Genomic DNA, 20,981 nt, shown 5'->3' on the forward strand with positions numbered 1-20,981 from the left:
AGAAAAGCAGGTCGTAAAGTAAACACACAGCCTGCCTTTCTGGAAGTGAAGGCGGAGGGGGAGTTCAACAGTTGCATGAAGCAGAGACATCCTGCAGGATATTAAAGTATTCACGCTCTGAAAAGCCATCAAATTAAAAACAAAAGGCTAAATAAATGATATTAGGTTTTGAGAGAAATATAAAACAAGTGACATCAAGAAAGTTAAGAAAATAAATATGATTTTTGTGATTTTTAGGCAGGAGTTAACGTAACAGACCAACACAAAATATTGGCCTACATAATTGTAAAGTTGAAAAAAAAAAATAGACGTAATAGGATTATTGCAGGTTTTGTTCTGGACTTTGACTGGGCCATCTTAAGATGTGATTGTCATAAAATCCAAATGACAATCCCGTCACTTGGAGCTGCTGCGTGTTTAGGGGTCGTCGTTCTGTGGGATGGTGAACCAGAGGATCTTCCACATTTGATGACTTCTGGATCTCTGGCTTTCTGGAAGTCAGGCAGAAAATTTTGCATTTGTGCACCACAGCCTGCCACACGGCAGGTTGAGGTGCAACAGAACATGATGTAGTAGGTAACTCAAGGCATTTGGTTAATTAGTGGCCCTGTGACAATGCTAGAGAACCACACACACACACACACACTCACTCACACACACACAAAAACAGCAAATGGTGCCATACTGGTTCTTTATGAGATCGAGGGAGAGAAAGATAAGTAGAGCTAAAGCAGTATTGTTTAAAGGGGCAGTGTTCTGTAAAATGATTTTTTTGTTTAGCTTTACATCATGTTAAAAAGTTATTCCCTCCTCAAAAACATCCCTGGAATGTAGTGACTTCCCCACTCAGCTCCTTTCTCTGGATGGGCAGCAAACGTTGCACATACACCTAAAATCGCCTCCATGTGAACGGAGTCTGAGTTAGAGTGAAGGAAACAACTAACTCAAGACATCTGATTTAAATAGATCACATACAACCCCGATAAAATCGACAAGTCTATGGCTTTTATCTGACTGAAAGGGAAACCTTTCCGGGATGTGACGTGGAAGAACTGAACAGTGTCGTCGTGTCCAAAGAAAGCAACGTTTCCATCCAGAGCGACCCTCTGATGACGATGCCAGCATCAAGTTGTGGTAACTCACTGTCCTCCCGACGCGTTACCCTCTGGGACGCCATGTAGCGTCTGTGTTTTCACCACGGCGACTCTGTTGTCGGTGTGTAGAGGACGAAACGAAGCTTCGAGGCCTCGGAATGAAATGTTAACAAACTTGAAGCAGCATTTCCAAGCAGAGAAAGAGAGAGAGAAAAAAGAGCTCACCACATCTTTGTTCATATTTTATTGTTTTTCTGAGCAGGAGAGCGACTCTTTCATGTCGAAGCCGTTGCAAAAGCGGAACGGTGCGAGCCAGTCGGTCTGTGCGCATCGGGGGTGGGGGGCCCCTAAACAGGGCCCTTCTCTGAACAGATGCCCGCCGCCCTGCCTGTGGGCGGTAATGAAATGAAACTCAGCTCTCTCTCCTGCAGGTTAATTGTGCCGATTTGGATGAACACTGGAGGATTCTTTTTTTTTTTTTCCTTAAAATTTTTTTTACAGCACCCTGAGAACTCGCAGCATTTATGACTATATTTTCCAGGACGGTGACTGTGTGGATTTTCTTTTCTGCGGTATAACACGAGAGCGGGGAGGCTATGGCGTACAGGGCCGTGTGAAAGTCATTTGCTAATGAGAGCTCGTAAATAAAAAGCTGCTTTGTGAGGGACGCGGTTACGTTTACGTGCGCCGCTCTTTGTCCTGCCAGGGTTTCCTCCACACCCCTTCGATTTCGTTTAGACGCTTCCAGCTCCATGTGCGTTCCTATTATTTTTAATATTATTATTATTTCTGGAGGTTCGATTTCATCGTGTTCTGTGGCGGTAACCTTCCAGCGTTTTCCCCAGCGCGCCCAGCTACTCCTTGGGCAAACGTATTTACAGTGTGAACGTGTGATTTATTTCCACACAGATAATAACGTGTGTAACATGGTGCGAATTAAACTGCAGAGGAGTTGTGTTCCTCTTGTTTCCAGGGGACGCCTGTGAAGGGCAGACCAGACTCTCTCCAGTATCTGTCATGTTGAATTTATGCGCCGCTGCAATGAAAAGAAGCTGTGAAAACATTTACTATCCAACAGCATGTGACTTCTTTAGGCCTTTTAAAAACCACTTCACAAATCTTCCCAAATCCACTTTCAAACGGGTTCTCGTCTCCGTTAATGTTCTACAGCGCGACTCAGATTCTGTGCTGCGGTATTTCTCATCTTAGAGGTTTCTGTATTATTCTTAAATAATGCAAAATAATGTTATCAAATTGTGGTTTTCTACATATAGAAGGAATAAATTATCCGAAATAATGTGCGTGAAAAAGTGACCCTATAACCATTTTTGTTTTAATCGATTTGATTAGCCACTCTAAGTGTTGACTCCTGCCAGGAATCACTGAAGTAGAACCTGACTGACAACATGAAGTAGGCTGAAAGATCTAAAACAGCAACTTGCTAGAGCTGTTGCTGGACTGTCTCGGTTCTGTCTCTGTACTCGGTTTTGAGTGGACACCAAAATTGCAACAATTGCTACGTTTTCAACTGATGTGCTTCGTTTTCATGCTGCTCTGTGGCAAACCAACCAAACCCTTTGAAAAAGCTGTTCCCCTCCTTGCCTGTGGTGGCGCTGCACCAAGAACTGATAAAGAAAACAGCATAAAAACCTCTGAAGAAGACATTGAGCACAACAAAAATCGAGTGGCGTCAGATTTTAATGGTCGTATGATTTTCACTTTTGTCGTTGGTGAAAGATAAGGAGTCATTTCTCCCGCTAGCGCTAGACCTGTGTGTTTGTTTTATTGCATTTACCCAGAATGCCATGCGCTTTCATTCACTTCCTGCTTTTAAAGCGGTGTTAGGTCCATTTGGCATTCACATATGGACTCCAAGAGAGTAAAGATGACTCATCCCAGACCAACACGTTGAGCTCTGCAGGCTTCACTTGCTTCAGTAAAGGTCAGTGTTCAAGAAGCAACAATAAGAAAGAAACTAAGCAACAGAAGCCTACATGAAAAGTTAAAACCACTAAAATGGACACAAAGGCATGTCTCAGATATGCCAAAGATTATTTTTCGTGGCTTCATAGAGTTATTGGGAAAATAAGGAGCAAAAAAAAGTTTAACTTTTTGTAAGGTTTGTGTTCTGTTCAGCATTTCTGAAAACTAACACTGAACTGACAGTAAAACATGATAACGACAGTTTGAGCTACACTTCATATCAGAATGAATGATAAATTCATTATATTTTTTTGCTGCTCCATAGCAGAAGGAAAATGTCCAGGTATGATTTCCTAACTTTAGGATCAAGCATATTAAGCCGGTCAATGATACAAAGCATAAACAAAACACAGATTTTGCAGCGGCTCAGTCAAAGTTTGGACTTAAATCCAAATGAGATACAGTGAGAGGAGCTTAAACAGGTTTTGACTGAATAAAAATAAAGACCGGACTGCAATATTAAAGATCTTTTGCCAATTTTTGTAAACACTTCATAGCAAATGTCGCCACTTAGGTTGAGAGAACCATTTATTTGAGTTAAGTGGGAAATTACTTGTGTTCTTTTGAGTATCTTTTTCTCTAAACAAGTGAAAGAACTACTTTTTCTATTTACTTGGGTTATATTTCTCTGAAATTTGGCATTTGTTTAAAAATGTGTTGATTGATGTGAAGCTTGCAAGTACGACAGAGAAATCTTCGAGGGCCAAGTACTTTTCCCACAGCACTGCCTTCGAGATGCGCCGATGTCTTTAGTATTCACGAGGAAACTTTTCTTGATGCATAATTGCTGTGCACCTTGAGAGCTGGCCTGTTGGGAGATGCGGGGCCCCACCTGCATGGGTCGTGTTGCATTTGGCATGCAGGCAGGCTTTCAAAGTGGCAATAGCTGCATGGGTAAAATCCCGCAGGAGGTAATTAACACACATATAGTACTGGAAACTTTTATTGGCAACCCTGGTTAAGATCTGTAGAAAGCTTTAAAATAAATGTGCTTTTTTATTGCAGCACCATATATTCTCACATTGAAACTGCAAGTAAAACAGAATGCTTAATTTGAGTACATTTACTCACGGGAGGAAAAATAATCCACTTTAAGGAATGCCTGTTTTTGCACAGTTGTTGGTAGTGCTGATCTGAATACGCCCTTCTTTGGTAATATAACAGCACTTAGTCTCTTTCTACACAATATCACAAGGTTGGAGCATGCAGTGGAAAATACTGTATTTTCTTTACACACTCTCTCTAGAGTCCTGGGTCTTCTCTTATGAGCTTTTCTCTTCAGCTCACCACATAGTTTTTCTATATGATTTATGTCTGGGGCCCTGGAAGGTTATTTTTGTATCTTGTGTGTCTGTATTTTTTTTCCAATGTCTTGGTATTTCACAGGGTTCATGATGCCATGCACCCTAATAGGGTTCCCAGGGCCTTTTGGAGAAGAAACAGGCCTGCAGCGTTACGGATTCTCCACCGTTCACAACAACAGGCATGAAGTGCTTTTCCACAGATTAATCCTCCGTTTCATGCTAAATCTGCCAAATGCGTCAATGGGCTGAAACTTGGATAAATTTCACTGCAACAGGATTCAATGAACTGTGTGCCAAACATTCCTCGAGTCAAGCCACTCGTGAGCCAGAGACAACGTCCGATGCGTCTTACCTGAACTCAGTAGAGAAAAAGAACGGGACTTTTGCTCAGTGGTTTAAAAGTAAAGTTTCTGGAAGGAAGAGGAGAAAGAGTGGAGAGGTACAGAAGCCATGATGCTTGAAGTCTGAGATGAGTTTCCACAATCCGTGATGGAGCCATGTCATCTGCCGGTGTTGGTCTTCGGGGTTTTCTGCAGTCCACAGTCCACGGAGTCGTCTACCAGGACATTTGAGAGAGCTTCATGCTTCGGTTTGCTGACCGGCTTAAAGGAGACGTTTTCATTTTCCAACAGGTCGTGGAACCTGGCCTCACTTACAAGGTACCAAAAGCTGGCCATGGTGTTCCTGTGTGAAGTTGACCCGCAAACTAGTCTGACCTTTCACCCCAGAGAGACTCCATGGACTGTCAAGAGGAAGATGAGAGACACCAGATGCAATAATGAAGACTTCTTGAAACCTGCAACCAATGCAACGTGGGCTTCCTGAACACCTCAATGCCACATTGCCAGTACTTTATGCAAATTTATTCATCAACTTTATGTAATATTTACATTTTTAGAGACATTAACTTTTGCATTTTCATTATTCATAAGTCACAATCATCCAAATTACAGAAATATGTGTTATAAATCCATGCAAATCCATGGCAAAAATATTGAACTTTTTCCACAATATTCTAATTTTTAGATGTACCTACACAATAGCACAGGAAGATAGATGGGTAAAAAGTCTATCAAATCTGTCTAAAGAAGGTCATGGAGTCACTGACTTCGCCAGTAATCCTTTATCATGAATGATCAAGTGACAACGACGCTGCATTGATTCAGTCTAATTCAACTGAAACAACCTTTACTCCTGGTTTCTTGTCTGGATTAATTACAATTTAGATCCTTTTGGAAACCGCCATCCTCTTGGGATTGGTGATCAGGTTTAACCTCTTTGTAAACTCCTGAGCTTCTCATGAACAGACAGCTTTTTCAACCTTAGCACAATGCCTACAAAGGAATACACAGACTAGGTTTGTGAATGTCTTCTCCGTTGTTTAACCAATCATATCCACATAGGATTGGGACTGCTCCAATCTCTATGTGAAAGGAGAGAGACTATTGAACCTCAACTGTTGTAAGAAAATGATTAATGTCATTGCTGAAAATGCAACTGTGCCCTTTCTTGTTTGACCTGCTTTGTGTCAGGGTCAAGACTTGAGATAGGCCGAACAATGCGTGAGGAAATACATCATGTCTCGCTCATAGATAACGTTGATCTGATGAAGGCGCATAACCTTGTAAAGGTGACGTTTTGTACATCCGGCCAGGAAAATATTAGCGGCACGCGTGAACTTCACATTTACAGCTGACTGTCGGACTCTTATCTGTCCCTTCTATGAGGCTGTAACCCAGTTCTCCCTGAGACGTGTTTAAAATTCAGCGAAAAGTCAAAGCCATAAAATTCAAAATTACCAGGACACATACCTGGCCGAGTCACGTGTTGGACACCGATGGGTCGGTTCTGCCTTTAAGTGACAGAGGATTTGGGTTTCCGGGGACGGCGGTGGTGGGGGGTGGATCTGCCATTGGTCGTGGTGCAATAACCAGGCGAGGCGGTAGCTTATTATCTACACCCAGACAGTGTTTCTCCCTGCTGGTTGCCCCCATTGACCACGGCTGTTTGTGTGTCACCCACGCTGGCCGCCTCATATCTCGTCTGCTCAGCCGCCTCGATGAAATGAACCCCTCCACCCTCCACCCAACAACAGCCCCCACCACCACCTCTCTCTACCTCGTCTGGTTGCTTCGCTGAGCGCCTTCGGGGAGAGGTCAGCGAGGAAAGCTCGCCGTCCCAGCGAGCCGTATCACACTTTAAGTGGCATTTCGGCGCGATACTCGATCAGCTAAATATCATTATGAGCTTTTCATCTCATCTATAATTCACCTGCGGCTAAGAATAGTCTGCTTTCAGCGCTAATAGCAGCAGAGAGGAGAGAGGGATGACACGACGAGGAAGTGTGCCGCACAGGCGCTGTGGTGCCTCGCATTGTTGCCGCGTGCCGGTCCGATTTCCCCTCCCGCTTTTTAAATAGCAAGTCGATGCGTGCTGATTTGAACTCTCTTTTCCTACCTCATTGTGTCATCCCTCGGCTGAATCACTCAGGAAACAAACGATTAGACAGACGTGGACGGTCGAAAGCGCGGTGTGTGTCTCTGCATTGTTCTGCCTTTCCCCTCGCGTCGCTCGGCCCCCCTCAGCCCCCTCAGCCCAACTCCTATCTCGGCCGCACATGTGTCTGGAGGATGTGACTTTCCTGAACTCTGGACTACTCCGAGGGAATGTTTGTCTACCTAAAAGACTTCATCAGCAGCCAAGTCTGGACACAAGAGGGGACACGTGCTGGAAGGACGAGACTGAGACAGACAGCTCCATCCCTGGAGGGTTGTTTCTGCTTTTGTCCACTTTGCAGAGTGACCATAGGGACGTACTTCACCATTAATATGTTTGGACAACATGTCAGTCTTAGCATGACAAAGCGCTTCACTTCAGGTCTGCTCGGAGCTCTTAGACTTGCCGGTGGGAGACCAAGGAAGCGTATTCCCAGAAGTCTTTGGCTGTTTTTTTCCCCGTTGCTTTCAAAGCAACAACAGCTCTCTCTTTTTTCCACTTTGAGTTGCATGCTCTACTCCGAGAACGAACAAAAAGCTGACATTTGACCTGAGTGGAAAAAAAGAAATGCATATCTGCAGAGTCGGCTGAAGAGTCACTCTGACTACGAAATCAACCCCCACCCCTCAACTCGCAATGCTTGAATCAGCAGCAAAAGGCCATGGACTAACCGCACTCGTCTCCCAGAGCAATTCTCACATTCCAGAAGCGGCTCGGAGAAAGTGTCAGATTGTTCCCCATGCAAATAGGACAGGAAGAGGAGCAGAAAGTCAGTGAATGGGGTCCGTCTCTCCCTCCTGGTGGAAAATAAATAATAAAAAGAAAGGAGAAGGATTTTTTTTGGGGGGGGGTGGAGGGGGAGTCAGACAGGAAGGGTTGAGAGTCGTCCAGCCACTGCTTAATTCATGCATACTGGGGACATAATGTGACAGTAATGCAATTTGTTCTGGGCCAAAAGCCCAGTCGCACTTATCTAGCGGTTACAGGCTTGATTTGTCTCCTTAGCCCTCCTCCCAGGCCACTGTGGATTAAAGGGGTCGGGTTTTTTTTTCCTTTCTTGTTCCTCACCAGGTTGGAGGATGGTCACCCTTATTAGATGTGACTGCATGATAATGAAACTGCATAGTGCAATGTCAAAGCAGTTGACACAACACAAAAGGCTAAGGCTGGTGAAATTCCTAATCAGCTCAAAATGTCACGAGGCTCACCTTGGGTTTAAATCACAGCCTGTGGACAGATTAGTCCTCTATCTTGATGTCAGCCTCAGCGTGTCTGTCCAACTCTTGTCTTGTTCTCCACTCTCCTGTCTTTTTATATTTTATATTAAATTCACATAGAGCTCGTTGTAGTTCAGAATAGACTTAAAAATGCTTTTATCAGCTTTAGGGCCTATATTGAGAACAAATCTTGGTCAACCATAAATTGTCCGAGAAATTATTGCAATAAATGATAATATTGTTGTTTTGAGACCATCTTTAACCAATACAATGATAGAGACATTACAGAGCAAGTACAACCTAACAATCAAAGTCAATGAACTTTAATTTCCACTTAACACTGGAACTGGAAGACATTTTAGATCCAAAATGAAACAAAACACACCAAACAATAAATAAAATGTACTGTGCAGTCTCAACAAAACTGCTGAAATGTGCTATACTAATGAACTTGACTTGATCATATGAGCTGGTAATAAAATGTTGGCGTCACAAATGGAACGTTTTTAATCCTGTTGAGATGTGAACATTTTAACAGCAAACTCCACTTTGTTTAATAAATGGTGCTGCTGGGCAGATATCAGTCAAGATGATGTTGCTGGTCCAGACATTAGAGCACCAGTTTTTTTTTATGAGATACTTTGAAACAGCTGTCTAGTTGCTGAATGTGTGCAATTTAAGAAAAACCCTTCCATGAATAAATGTTACTGTAGATATGCAAGCTAATATTTACATCTTAATGCTTCCAAAGCTGGAAGCATCGAGACTAAAGTCAGTAGTCTTGAAGCTCTGAAAGAGCTTTTTATCTATTGTGAGGTTGGATATTTCCCAGAGGAAACATTTTTTGTGAAAGATGTAAGCACTTTCTAATAACTCAATATCACCTCAGGTTTTCTACACTTATATCTCTTTTTGTCAAACAGCGTTTGCCTTGGAGATTTAACTCACTTACCCCAAGGTCCTAACTTTAGAGCAGCCGAAGATAAAAAAATATATATTTTAATTTCATTTCAAACCTTTGACACCAACAGGCTAAAAGTAATAACCAATAGAAGAAGCCATTCAACTCTTCACAGCCTCAAGGTAACAGGAGTGAAGCTTGGCTGGTTCCTTTCAGCTCACCAGCAGACCCAGTTCATGTCCAGCACTGAGCTGCATCACAGCTCATTAGTCACTGACTCTGGATCTGCTGGTTTGTTTGGCTGCAGTCAGCCTGGACCCAACAGAGCCTGAAGCAATCCCCCCAAGAGTCTTAAAGTCCTGCAAGACAAAAGCCGTCTTAGTGGCGAACAAAGGAATTAAATATCCATTTAATACGGGATGTGGAGTCGGACGGTTTGATTTCCTCTATTAACGTGATCAGTGCTGTCGTAAAAATACAGTAATATGAAACAATTAGGACACTTTGATCAATATAGAGTTCTTTATTGTGTTCAAATATATGCATGTAAAAGCTCAAGAGATTTAAATGTACTTAAAATAACGCAATGGTTTATCTGTTCAATGGAATATGTGAATAAAAAGTGTTTTTAGCTTAAAGTTAAATCATTTCTTGCAGACATCTACCAGTCTGTGACATTGGAAACAGACGGGTACTACGTCTTACTTTTAGCTGGGATGGTTTTGAAAGGTTTTCTGTAGGTACATTCTGTTCCAAGCCACCGCAGTGAGATCAAGGGCTGACCTTTGACCTGGCCCAGGACTTGATTTCTTTACTGGCATGTTTTGTAACTGTGTCTTTAAAGAATGTTACTGTTTTCCTTTGATTCACAGTAAAACTCACGGTGGATTCTGTGATGCTCCACCCAAACCGTGTACTCTATGAAAGGGTGAAAGGATTTGAGGTTAAGAAATTAAATGTAAAAAAAAAAAAAGATTAAAGAAAAATTCTCATCTTATCTGAATTAATGCAGCCCTTGTATTAAAGGTTGAATAGATTGTCTTTAATGAGATGTTTGCACTTTTTTGGTATTGTGACTCCCAGACTGAATTGTTTTAAAACCGACTTCTAGTTTCTGTGATTCTCGTTTCAAAGGAGAAACTTCCTGTTTGTGAAAAATGTAATCTATATCCCGAAAAAATAACCAAACCGAGTGAATATTGACAAGAGTTGGTTATAAATTACTGTGAATTAGTACAGCTGTTATGTGTTTTTTTTTTGTTTGTTTTTTTGAGGGAGAGCATTCTTGAGTTCTGGTCACTATTATGGGGTCGCGGTGTCCATGACTTTTGAACTCAGCGAACCAAATGTTCACCGTTTATCCTCGAAGGGAACATTTAAAGGTGGAAATGTTCTGAGTTACGAGAGAGAGAGAGAGAGAGAGAGAGAGAGAGAGAGAGAGAGCCAGTGAACTGCAAGTGCGAGGCCACTGAGCATGGCAGATGGCAGCAAGAAGCATAAATATTTTCAGCAGCTTTGGACGTGGACGACTTTTAACCCTTGAGGAGAAGACGCGACCCCAGGGGCTCTGGTTTTCCCCTAAGAACTGAGGCGATGTTTACAGGCCTCTCCTGTTTGCAGTGGCACCACGTTGTGGATGATGTCACATGACCGAAACAGTCTCTTCATAAAATGGTCAAGAAAAAGCAGAACAAGGGGGTATATTGTGGGTTTTTCTTGGTTATTTAGCGTTTGTAATCTTCCATAAATGTAAATGGAGGATTTATTTGAGAGAGAAGAAGAAAACAAGTACACCTACTCGGATGTGAACAGCATGACATGCAAGCCAAAGGTCAGAGATGGAGAAAGACCTTACATGGTCTTAAAGAGATATACGCACGTGTTCCAGTGCCAGGAAAGGAACAATAAAACCTGCACAGGATGCGATACAATTACTGTAGGTCAGACCCAGTTATGGTTCGGCTGAAACCTTTCGCCTGATACAAGTTTCTATTGACATGCGATAAATTAAAAAGCCACGGCAACCTACGGTTAAATAGGCCGCAAATAAGAATGTAATTACAGTGCTCTTGTTTCGCTGATTAACAATACCGTGGCACAGTTTTCATGTGACCTCTTCGTGCTTACAGAAAATGGAAACTGTTTTGAAGTCTTAGGAGATTTTTTGGCATTTAAGCAGACATAAGCATTGAAAATACCTAGAGAATTTACATACAAGGCGACTCAGTCATGGCCTAAAGGGCCCCTCGTTACAGGCTTTTCATAATGCGAACATTTTTAAGATGTGACACTAAAGAGTGCAATAAATGTGCTACAAATTGGTTGAAGTGACCTCAAGACAACAGGAAGAAAGAAAACTACAAAGAGAGTTTTTAATAAAACGCAACTTTCGCAGTAACTCTAGTAACCTCTAGTACAAACGTGCTAAAAGCTGAAAATAAATTTGTTTAAATTTTTAAAATGTCACCCATTAATCCGAATGCACAGAATGTCACATGTTGGATGTTTATATTTATTTTCAGAAATTATGGCTATGCTTTTTCTAAAAAAAAGATCTAATAATAAACTACTCTATGTTACCCCAAAACATTTCAATCATCAGTACAACGGAGCTCCGTCTATTTATGGTTCAGTTTTAGCAAAACATAACTCCAACATTATTTATGGCAAGCTTTGGGAAGTTGAAATGCTAACACAGTGCTACCTGACATGGTATTAGCTGGCGTTTACAAAGCAGCCAATCTAGCAGTGGCATTCATTTTACTTTGTCCTGATTGGCTGTACTACAAAGAGCAGAAATAGGGAAGACAGTGACTGCCTAAACTGTAATGACAGAGGGTGACACTAAAAGCACAGATGTTAAAATTATATTTAATAGAGACATGTTAAATGAAATGGCACAAAATTTCACATCTAAACTACAAAAAAAAAAATGATAAGAAATCAACTTCAAAGTATGGCAAAAAGAAGCATCTTATTTTTAGGGGACAAATCACAACACGATATGGGGAAAATGCAAAATAGCCGCAGATATGATCAGCCACAAAGAAACTAAAACTAAACGAGATGAAACAACTACAAAGAGCTTCAAGAGTTTGTAAAAACTACAAAGAGATGACTTCAAAGGAATTTGACATTTACAAAGCAATAAGACAGCACAATAACAAAAAGGAAAATGACAGAACTACAAAGAAATGAGAAGAAAAGCAAGCAAAGATTTGAAATCAACTACAAATAATCAAAAGGACAGAACTACAAGGACATACATTTTAAGAAAGCAACGAGAGATTTGACTTCAAACGGCAAAATATCTTAACATACATGTGAAATAAAAACATGTATGTTTTTATTTCACATAAAAACATACATGTTTTGGCTGTTATTTTGTATTTACTAATACAAAATAACAGCCAAAAGAAAATGCAAAAACAACTACATGTGTCAGCTAATGACTTTAATGGCTCATTAGGAGAGTTAAGACCACAGCACAAAGGATCAAGGAGGGAAAAAAACCAGAGATTTAAAATGAAAAAAGGTGTGATGTACGCAGAGTAAAATTAAACAAATGAACTTCAAAAGTCACAGCTGCAAGCTAAGAGACGATGGGAACCGCGGAGTGCACATTCCTCCAGCTTAACCTGCTCATTACTTAAAACTTTAATGGCAAAACAAATTTTTCAACACATCTGTTATGTAGTTTCGCAGAAAACAGGAAACCCTCCATCTCGCTCCGGCTCACCTCAGTCCTGTAGCAGTCCTGCTGCCAAAAGCTGATTATTTATGTCCAAGTCCTCCTTGTCAGCATGGCAAGAAGCCATCGCTTTTACAGCTTAATGAAGCAAATGTATTCCAAGTCTAAAATATAATAAAAACAAAGAAAGAGACGACCTTTAACGCAGCTCTGCAATCCCACCTGAACGGAACGGTGACGATCACAGGCCTGCAAACCTGCACACAAAACAGAAAAAGTCTCCTTTGTGCTAAAGAGTAAAACTGTGAGGCACATTTTCAGCAGCACTAAAATAGTTTCTAAAAATGCACTTTTTTTTTTTCTCTGGCAAACATTGTGTGGAAATCTTTCTGCAAAAACATGGCAGAGACACGGCCAGCAGAAGGGCTGGGACGTAATTGCTGCTCTGCAGCAGGGAAGCAGTGCAGGCGCCGCTGGCCTCGCAGCATTCAGCCTCCTCCTCTCCTCCTGATTGACGCTGCTGTTGGAGCGGCCTGGTTAGCCTGTGGAAACCGCCATAAATTCCACTCCACTCCTTATCGTTAAGCTTAGCAGCCTGGGAAATAAAACGGACCGAGTCCAATTTTGGAAAGGGACGCATGATGCCGTATTTAACAATTTACAGGGTGCAGTAAATGAACAAAAGCGGAATTAGGAGGAGAGATACAACGCAACATATTTTATGTGAGCGAGTTGTTAGTGTAATTTTGTGTAGTTACTCTCTGACGTCACAGTTAAAGTCCCATCGACTGTCCAGTAAGGAGGACATTTGCTTTTTGTTTTCAGCGCATGAAGCTGGAGGTTAACTGATTCATAAAGCTACACATTACTGGTGTAAAAGAAAATGTGACTTTGTTCAACTGTTTTAGACACAAAGGTCATGCAGAGGGTTGATTACATATTGAACACATCACATTTTTTATTAGTTTGGATATTTTTTACCAGGCCATTCACCTATAAATCCCACCACAATAACAAAACATATACAAAGGAAACAACAATCTAGTCCTCCAAGTGACTTTTTTGGCAAAGTTCTGGAATCAGTCAAGGACTAACTAGTTACCATAGTTACAGACATTTACCACTCTTGGATTCCTGTGTAGAGAAACTCATCATGCATAGTGCCGGAGACATTTATGACCAAATATTCCACACAAAGTCTCTAAATCTTCAAAAAGTCATTGTATCTTTTCTTTGAACTCTAATCTTTAGTTCTTCCAGTAGATTATTAATTTTAGTTTGATACCAATCAATCACAGTTATGTGATTGATTTCCTTCACTGTACTATTTGGGACCATTGTACCCAAATTCACTCTGATTTCATCTTCACATTCTGGTACATTTCTCCTTCTACCATATGAAGTCAACCAGAACCATATGAAGTAGGAACAGCCATGTTCCTACTTGTAAACGTCACTGTTTGGCATGGCGATTTTAATGAACATAACCGTTTTTGTTTTTTTTCCCTTCCAAACATCATTTATGCTAAGAGTTTAGCTTTAGCCTCTTGTTTACTGACCTAGTATTTAACCGGCCTGTTCAAATCTTCTGAAGTAAACTTTAAATGAGCTTCAGCAGACCTCTTCAGCGGTGGAGCATAGAAGCCATCATGGTTGAGTTGTTTAAGCTGATGTTTTAATTAGCTTAAACATTAAAGTTTTAATGGGGAAAACTTGAACTTTTACAGTCAGGTCTTTCCGTGAACGCTTTTTGGCTCTTGGAGAAATCTTTTGATTTCTATCAGAAACGTTACGAGCCACCTGACTCCAATAGTCCCAACCATTTCCATTGGTGTGATATGCAAAAGTGGGACGTTTTTGTAAATGTTTCTTTGTTTTAACCTCTCTTATCGCTCTGTTAAGAGCGCTAAGAGAGGTGGTTAGCAAAGGTTTCTTTTTGGTAATGAGAAATCTTGTTAGAAGCCATCTATTAATACCAAACCATCTAATGTGGAGTTGAACATAGCAGCAGGACTGCTTTCTAAATATGGAGATATTTTTGCTGGTTCTTGGCTTTCACATCCTTTTCTTCGTGTGTCTAATACTGCTCCCTGGTGCAATCCCAGTTTTCTACCTATACCTAAATCTGTACTTAATTTAAATTTGCTGTGGAGTCTTTGTGTGTGTGGAATATTTGGGCTGTTACTGACACATGTATGGACTTTTTTCCTCAATGGCCACATTAGAAATATTGAAAATGAAAAAAAAAAGTATATCCTGTACAATTCAAGTGCAAAACTTCTGGAAAGTTGAGGGCAAATGTTGCCAAGTCAGAACGTGGGTTGCTGAATCCCTCCTACCAAAGACTCAATGCTAAATCTAAACCCAAAAGACCTTCAACAAAGTACGAGTTTAAGAATGCGCACAGATATGCAACCAGATTACGACAGCGTTTTTGTTTTCCAGTTTAACTGTGCATGACATTTGTCACTTTATTTCGGGACTACAGATGCAAGTCACCCTCTGTGGGTAAACCTGACACGTGTGTATGATGGAGCGAAACATTCGTGATTGATTATGGCGCATCGGCCCGACGTCTAGACTTCTCAGAGCCACTGTACACAGCCGAGGCTCGTGGTCTGATGAGGGTAAAAATGGCTGTAGCTGCGGTACGGCGAGGAAGAAACTTTTTCTTAACGTCAAGCAAACATGTGACCATACTTTATCATCTCTGACTGATCCCTGTTGCTAAATCTCAAGCTGGGAGACTCTGCTCCCTGATCTTCCTTTTGGTTTGAACTCGAATCCCACTGAGCCGGAAGTAAAGCTCGGGCTAAAAACCAAAAAAAAAAAAAAAACTGAAAAGAAAAAAATGACATGCGTTACATCTCCCTGTTTAGGTATGTTTTCACAGAGCGTTCTCAGTATCCACGCCAGTTTGTGTCCAAGTGTTGAGCTATGTCTGTCTCTTGGTAACGTCCTTCCACTCGGCAGCATATGTTTATGATCACAATCCTGCATTCCTCCTCCTCCTCCTCCTCTCCCTCGCCCCAGTGTGGCTGTGGCTGCTGCTGCTGCAGCGTCGCATCCCATGCGCGGCTCCCGGCCACAGGGCGGTACACCGAAGAACCGCAACACATGAGTGACCGACGGAGCCTCCCCTCGCCCTCGCTTTGTATGTCTATTTGTCTGTTGGAGGAAGCTCCATTGTTAACAGATGGCAATGTAATAACCTGACCTCCTGACCCCCGTGTATGGCGCGCAACCTCCATTTAATGCCGCGCGATATGTTAAGTGTATCCTAGACGGCTTGTCAACAAACACGCAGGGGAAGGCGGTAAACGACGCGTTGCGGTTGTTTTAACCCCGGCAGGGCAGAGCACATTAATCACAGCACGAGGCGGAGATGATGATGAGGTGTTTGGTGGTCGGCTGGAAATAGCTGGTAATGGAGCTGCAGCGAGTCGAGGCGTCCAACGCCGGGCTTCGTTTAGGATGCCAGAACCGTTTCAACAACGGACGACTCGCTGACACTCCTCGTCCTTTTCCACAAGTTAGTGCGTCCTCCTTGCATTAGCTTGTGTTAGTGATACTTGGTTCTCAATTTACCCAATCATTTGTTGTTTCTGACCTGTTATTTTTGTGGAGTCGTGTGGTTGGTGCTGATGTCCAGCAGTAATCGATCAAGAGACAAGAGACACATCCAGGGCAGATCACCGGTCTAACAGTGAAACTCACAGCACAAGCAACAGTAGCTGCGTTTTATCGACCATACAGCTGCACAATTTGACATTTCAAAAATAAATGTGCTCAATGGAAATACACCAATTCTGAAAAACAAAAAAAGTTTTGGCACAATTAGAGGACACGCCTTGGGTGTAACGTGCCTTCCTGTTTCTTTTCAATCTTTTCTAGCCATTGTTTTTGTCCACACCAATTAATTTAATTTGTCTTTTAAAACTGATCATGTTCAAAAGCAATGTCTGATTTCCATTTGGTAATTTTCAGTACATTTTTTTGTGTCGTTACTTTTGACAGTTACAAGCTGCTTCAGTGACTGTTGTGGTTTTTCTTGATCTTTAACAGAGGCGTACAAACTATTTTTTCCATGCATGTATCGCAACAACGATCCAACAATACCACAGCCTCGTTTCACTCTTCGCCAAGCTGTCTAAACTGATGAAGATTCACTCATGTCGGATTAACAAATGCTTGAAACAGAGAGTAAAAATGGTGGCTATGACTTATTTCACTACTAACAGGTGATCTTTTCAAAACCACCCAAAACACCCGAAGGTGGCAACATCACAGTGAAAGCGACATACTCTCTCCTGATGCAGCAGAACACTGGCTGCATTAATATGTTGGGTTTACTTCAGGGTCAGGTTTATAATTAATGTTAATTCGTCTGGATGAATTTTTTTTAGGCCTAATCCAAACCTGTAGAAACATCCTGTGAAGGAATTCAAACCCAGGACCTTCTTGCTGCGAGGCAACAGTCCTAACAACTGCGCCAACGTTTTGGACATAATGATAATTTCTGATTACCTAATACATTTGGAGATTGTATCGCCTTTTGGGAACATAATAAAAGAGTTTTGCTGGACTTTTGTCTTCAGCTTGTTCTGTGACCTTCTGTTTGCTGCTGTGTTTGACGTCTGAGGAATGAGCGCTGTGATTAGCTGGATGTGACGGCGCGACGCTGGGCTCTCATAAATGTCCTGAGATAAATGATTGTTATTTTTGCGACTTCCACAGACGAATGGACTTCTGTGGAACCAGCCGAGGCAAAAAAAATAAAATAAAATAAAAAAATAACACAAAGGCAACTCTTTGGGTTTTCCTTTTTTTGCAGACTTGCCTCTGAATGGGTTTAAATTTTTGCTTTCTTAAGTTATACTTTCAAATAAATATCAGAAAACCAGATTTTTGATAAAAATCTGAAATCTGTGGCATGGGTTAGTATTATATTAATTTTGTAAAATGTAAATAAAACATCTTTTTTCTCTTCTTATACTCCTATTACACTATTTCACTATATAAAAAAAGAGATTCTTGTCTCATTTTCTGTGAAAACTTCTTGTTTGAATAAAATAATTTAAAATCCGAATCCGCCATTGGTATGAATTATCGCAAGTCTAATTCTACCCCCTAAACTGCAGCAGACAAACAAAACATTAATTCATGAGGGCTGAGCGCAAATAATTTGCCTCATTTTGCAGATTTTTACTCGTAAAAAAGTGAGAAAAATGCCAATCTTTCTCTTTCTACGTCACAGCTACACATTACTCCGTGTTGATCTGACAAAATTCTAATAAAGCAAACAGGTTTCTGTTTGAAATGCAACAAAATGAGAACTTTTCAAGGAGTGAAATTTAGATAATCTATGCTCTATTTTGGCTAACTTTCTAACACCATTACTATATAGATGAATGTAAATTATAAGGGATGAGCACAATCCAGGCATCAACTTTTTTTCTTAATTCATCTGGTTCAAAAATTGACTGACAAAAAAATCTGAAAATTTCAAATCTAGATAAGTCTGGAATTTTGGCATCAATGTCAAATTTATCTGTAACATCAGTAGACCAAAGAGCCGCACAATTACACCAACCATCATAACATAAAACAAAGATAAAAACAACAGGAACAGAGATGAGTAGAATAAAAGAGTAAAGAAACCCCAGATATCGGTGCCTCACCAGCGATAATTTTGCCAGTTCTTTTTATCTGAACTGCTGCTACGTTGATGATGCTGTGCTTTTATAGATCTGTTGGATTTCTCTCAAAAGATCCAAGTTTGAAAATGAAGCAGTGTGTGTTTCACTACAATCCACACACAGACAGAGAGATGTTGTACATGTTGTATCTCCCGACCTGCCTGGTTTCTCTGTCTGTATTTATTCCTGTCTGAAAAGAAGAAAAAAAAAACTTCAAGTGTTATTGTTCCATTTCGTCACTCGGCATAAATACTCTCGTGTTTTTTTTTTGTTTTTTTTTCTTTGCTCTGGCAGAATAGAAGAATACTTATACTTGACAGAAGAGCAGCTCTTACAGTTCATTCAGTTCAATTGGTCTTTCAGGAGAACAATCATTTTCAGATCAGCTGTTACCGCGGCGACCGCAGCTGTGGTGCAAATGAGCTGATTGAGATCCAGGGACTGTCACCATATTTAATATTTACCCGGTACCAAATTGATAAACTGTGGCACAGGGTTCAACGGCAGGGATGACGGGAGGGAGCACCAAAAAAAATAAAATAAAATAAAAGACTGCAGTATTTTTCTTTTCTTTTCTTCTTCTTCTTCCCCACGCCGGCTGCTTCATTTGGCATTCCAGACGCGGGTCAGGATGCCTTACGGAGGCAGAGCGGGTCCTCCGCAAGGTCGGCACACATGGACGATCGGTTTCACGGTGAATACCAAATGTAACGGCGCATCCGAAGCCTGGAGAAGCGAGACAGGACATTAGAAGTGGAGTCCCCCTCCCTCAGCGCCCCCCGGGGCCCCAGAGAGCAGAGGAAGGGCCAGACTGCAGGGAGGAAAGAAAACAGGTGGCAGGCCTTCACAGAGGAAGGCTTTATAAATTATAGGAGGTTGCTGACTTCTACTGGGGGTCCCAGCAGTGTTCTGTATCACTCTTTTTTTTTTTAAACACCGTAATAAATAACACGGATTTCCATGCTACCTGAAGAGCTACGGCCCTGTCTTCTTCCTGGAATTTATTTATTTGTTTATTTTTATTTTTTCCTGCAATGATCTCAGTTCATGTGCCATCATTTCTCAGATAATGAAATCATTTCCTCTTTTCGGCAGACGGAATGAAGTGACCGGCAGCCAAAGCAAATTAAGCGACTCATCTCTCACAAAAGAAATATAATGCTGTCCTTGCCCACGTAATTCAATTGCAATATCTATCCATTAAAGCCACTCGGAGGCATAATCATTTTTCCTGGATAGTCTATTATTATCGTTATTATCATTGCGGATGATTCTGGAGGACGTTTTTTTTTTTTTTTTTTTAAGTTTTAAAGAGAACGAAGCTCAGAATGCCACAAAGATGACAAAGGGTTAGACTATATTACATGAAGAGAGGGTAATACATATATAAAAAAATAAAATCAATAATCTTTCATGTATTACTGACACATGACACAGTCTGAGGCTGTGACTGGTCGCGTCCAGTGTCTCATTTGTCAGGGGAGCCTTCGAACGGAGACCCTGCAGTAAAAGGGGAGGAAAAATGATTCTGTCCACTGCTGCACGTTGGGGAAACAAATCAGGAAGAATGTTGAATGATTCATTTGGCCTGTTACTTAATGAGGCAATTTATGGTTCATTTGTACCTTAATTGGTTTGGATTAATTTGCTTTAATTGAGTGTTATCACCTTTGACTCTGCTCATTGGGGGCATGGCGCTACATGAATACTTACTGGAACATTAATAAACGGAGATCGCCCTTCATCGTCCCGGTAAAGTTTCACTTTTTATTTTGACTCATTTTAAGACTACGCTTTCACTTGTCACGCATCATCACCAACGTATTTGCTTGATGTAATACACAATTATGAAGCCTACGCACTGTGAAAACATCACATTACATTAGCTGTGTTTCCACTGACTGTACAATTTCGCAATTTGACATTTTGAAAATAATTCTGCTCAGTGGAAACGCTGCGATTGCGATTTTGAAAAAAAAAAGCTTGTTTTCTTTATCAAAGTTTGTGATGTTAGGATCAGTTTATTTCACAAAGACATACAAACGCAGCTTATGTCAGGTTGAGTTTATTGGTTTGAACCTACAACGATCAGCACTTACATCATATGATCCACAGAAAGTAGCATTTGGCTAATATTTTTTTGTCCTTAATGCAGATGAACCCTAAAAACCTTAACTAGCATATGAAATTCATACAACAGGAAGAATCAAGCCGGAACTCTATTATAAAGTTCTTCTGGTTTTAAAGGTTGAGACAGGACCATGTACAGTAACACACTACTACATTGCATTAGCTTGACTGGTGCTACCTCTGAAGGGGATTTGTAGTCAGTTTGAAAATTTTGAAATGACTGCTATATCAATCACTTCACTGATATATGATTTTTACCCAAAGAGATCAAAATTTTCCCTAAAGTAATAATCTCTTATGTTAAATGATTTTATTGTACTCTTCTTTCTCATATATCATTGGTGTTCTTAGTATTTACTTTCAGACATAAAGATCGGAGCCAAGTTTGAACATTTTCCAAGACTTCTTCACGTGTCAATTATACAACTGTGCATACAGCGTAATTTCAGAATCCTATTATAAAATC

The 20,981-nt window shown here is 40.9% G+C and overlaps 1 long non-coding RNA gene across 1 annotated transcript; it reads left to right on the forward strand.

The window, feature by feature from the left end:
• The first annotated feature begins 2,929 nt into the window (after positions 1-2,929).
• LOC106940731 (uncharacterized) lies at positions 2,930-5,288 on the forward strand. The gene is made up of 2 exons (XR_001423187.1): positions 2,930-3,036; positions 4,464-5,288. It is a non-coding gene; the product is annotated as an uncharacterized LOC106940731 (long non-coding RNA).
• Positions 5,289-20,981: the final 15,693 nt, after the last annotated feature.

The sequence above is a fragment of the Poecilia latipinna genome, unplaced genomic scaffold (assembly GCF_001443285.1).
Source record: "Poecilia latipinna isolate Pla-1442-1.1 unplaced genomic scaffold, P_latipinna-1.0 Scaffold89, whole genome shotgun sequence".
NCBI classification, from domain to species: Eukaryota; Metazoa; Chordata; class Actinopteri; order Cyprinodontiformes; family Poeciliidae; genus Poecilia; species Poecilia latipinna.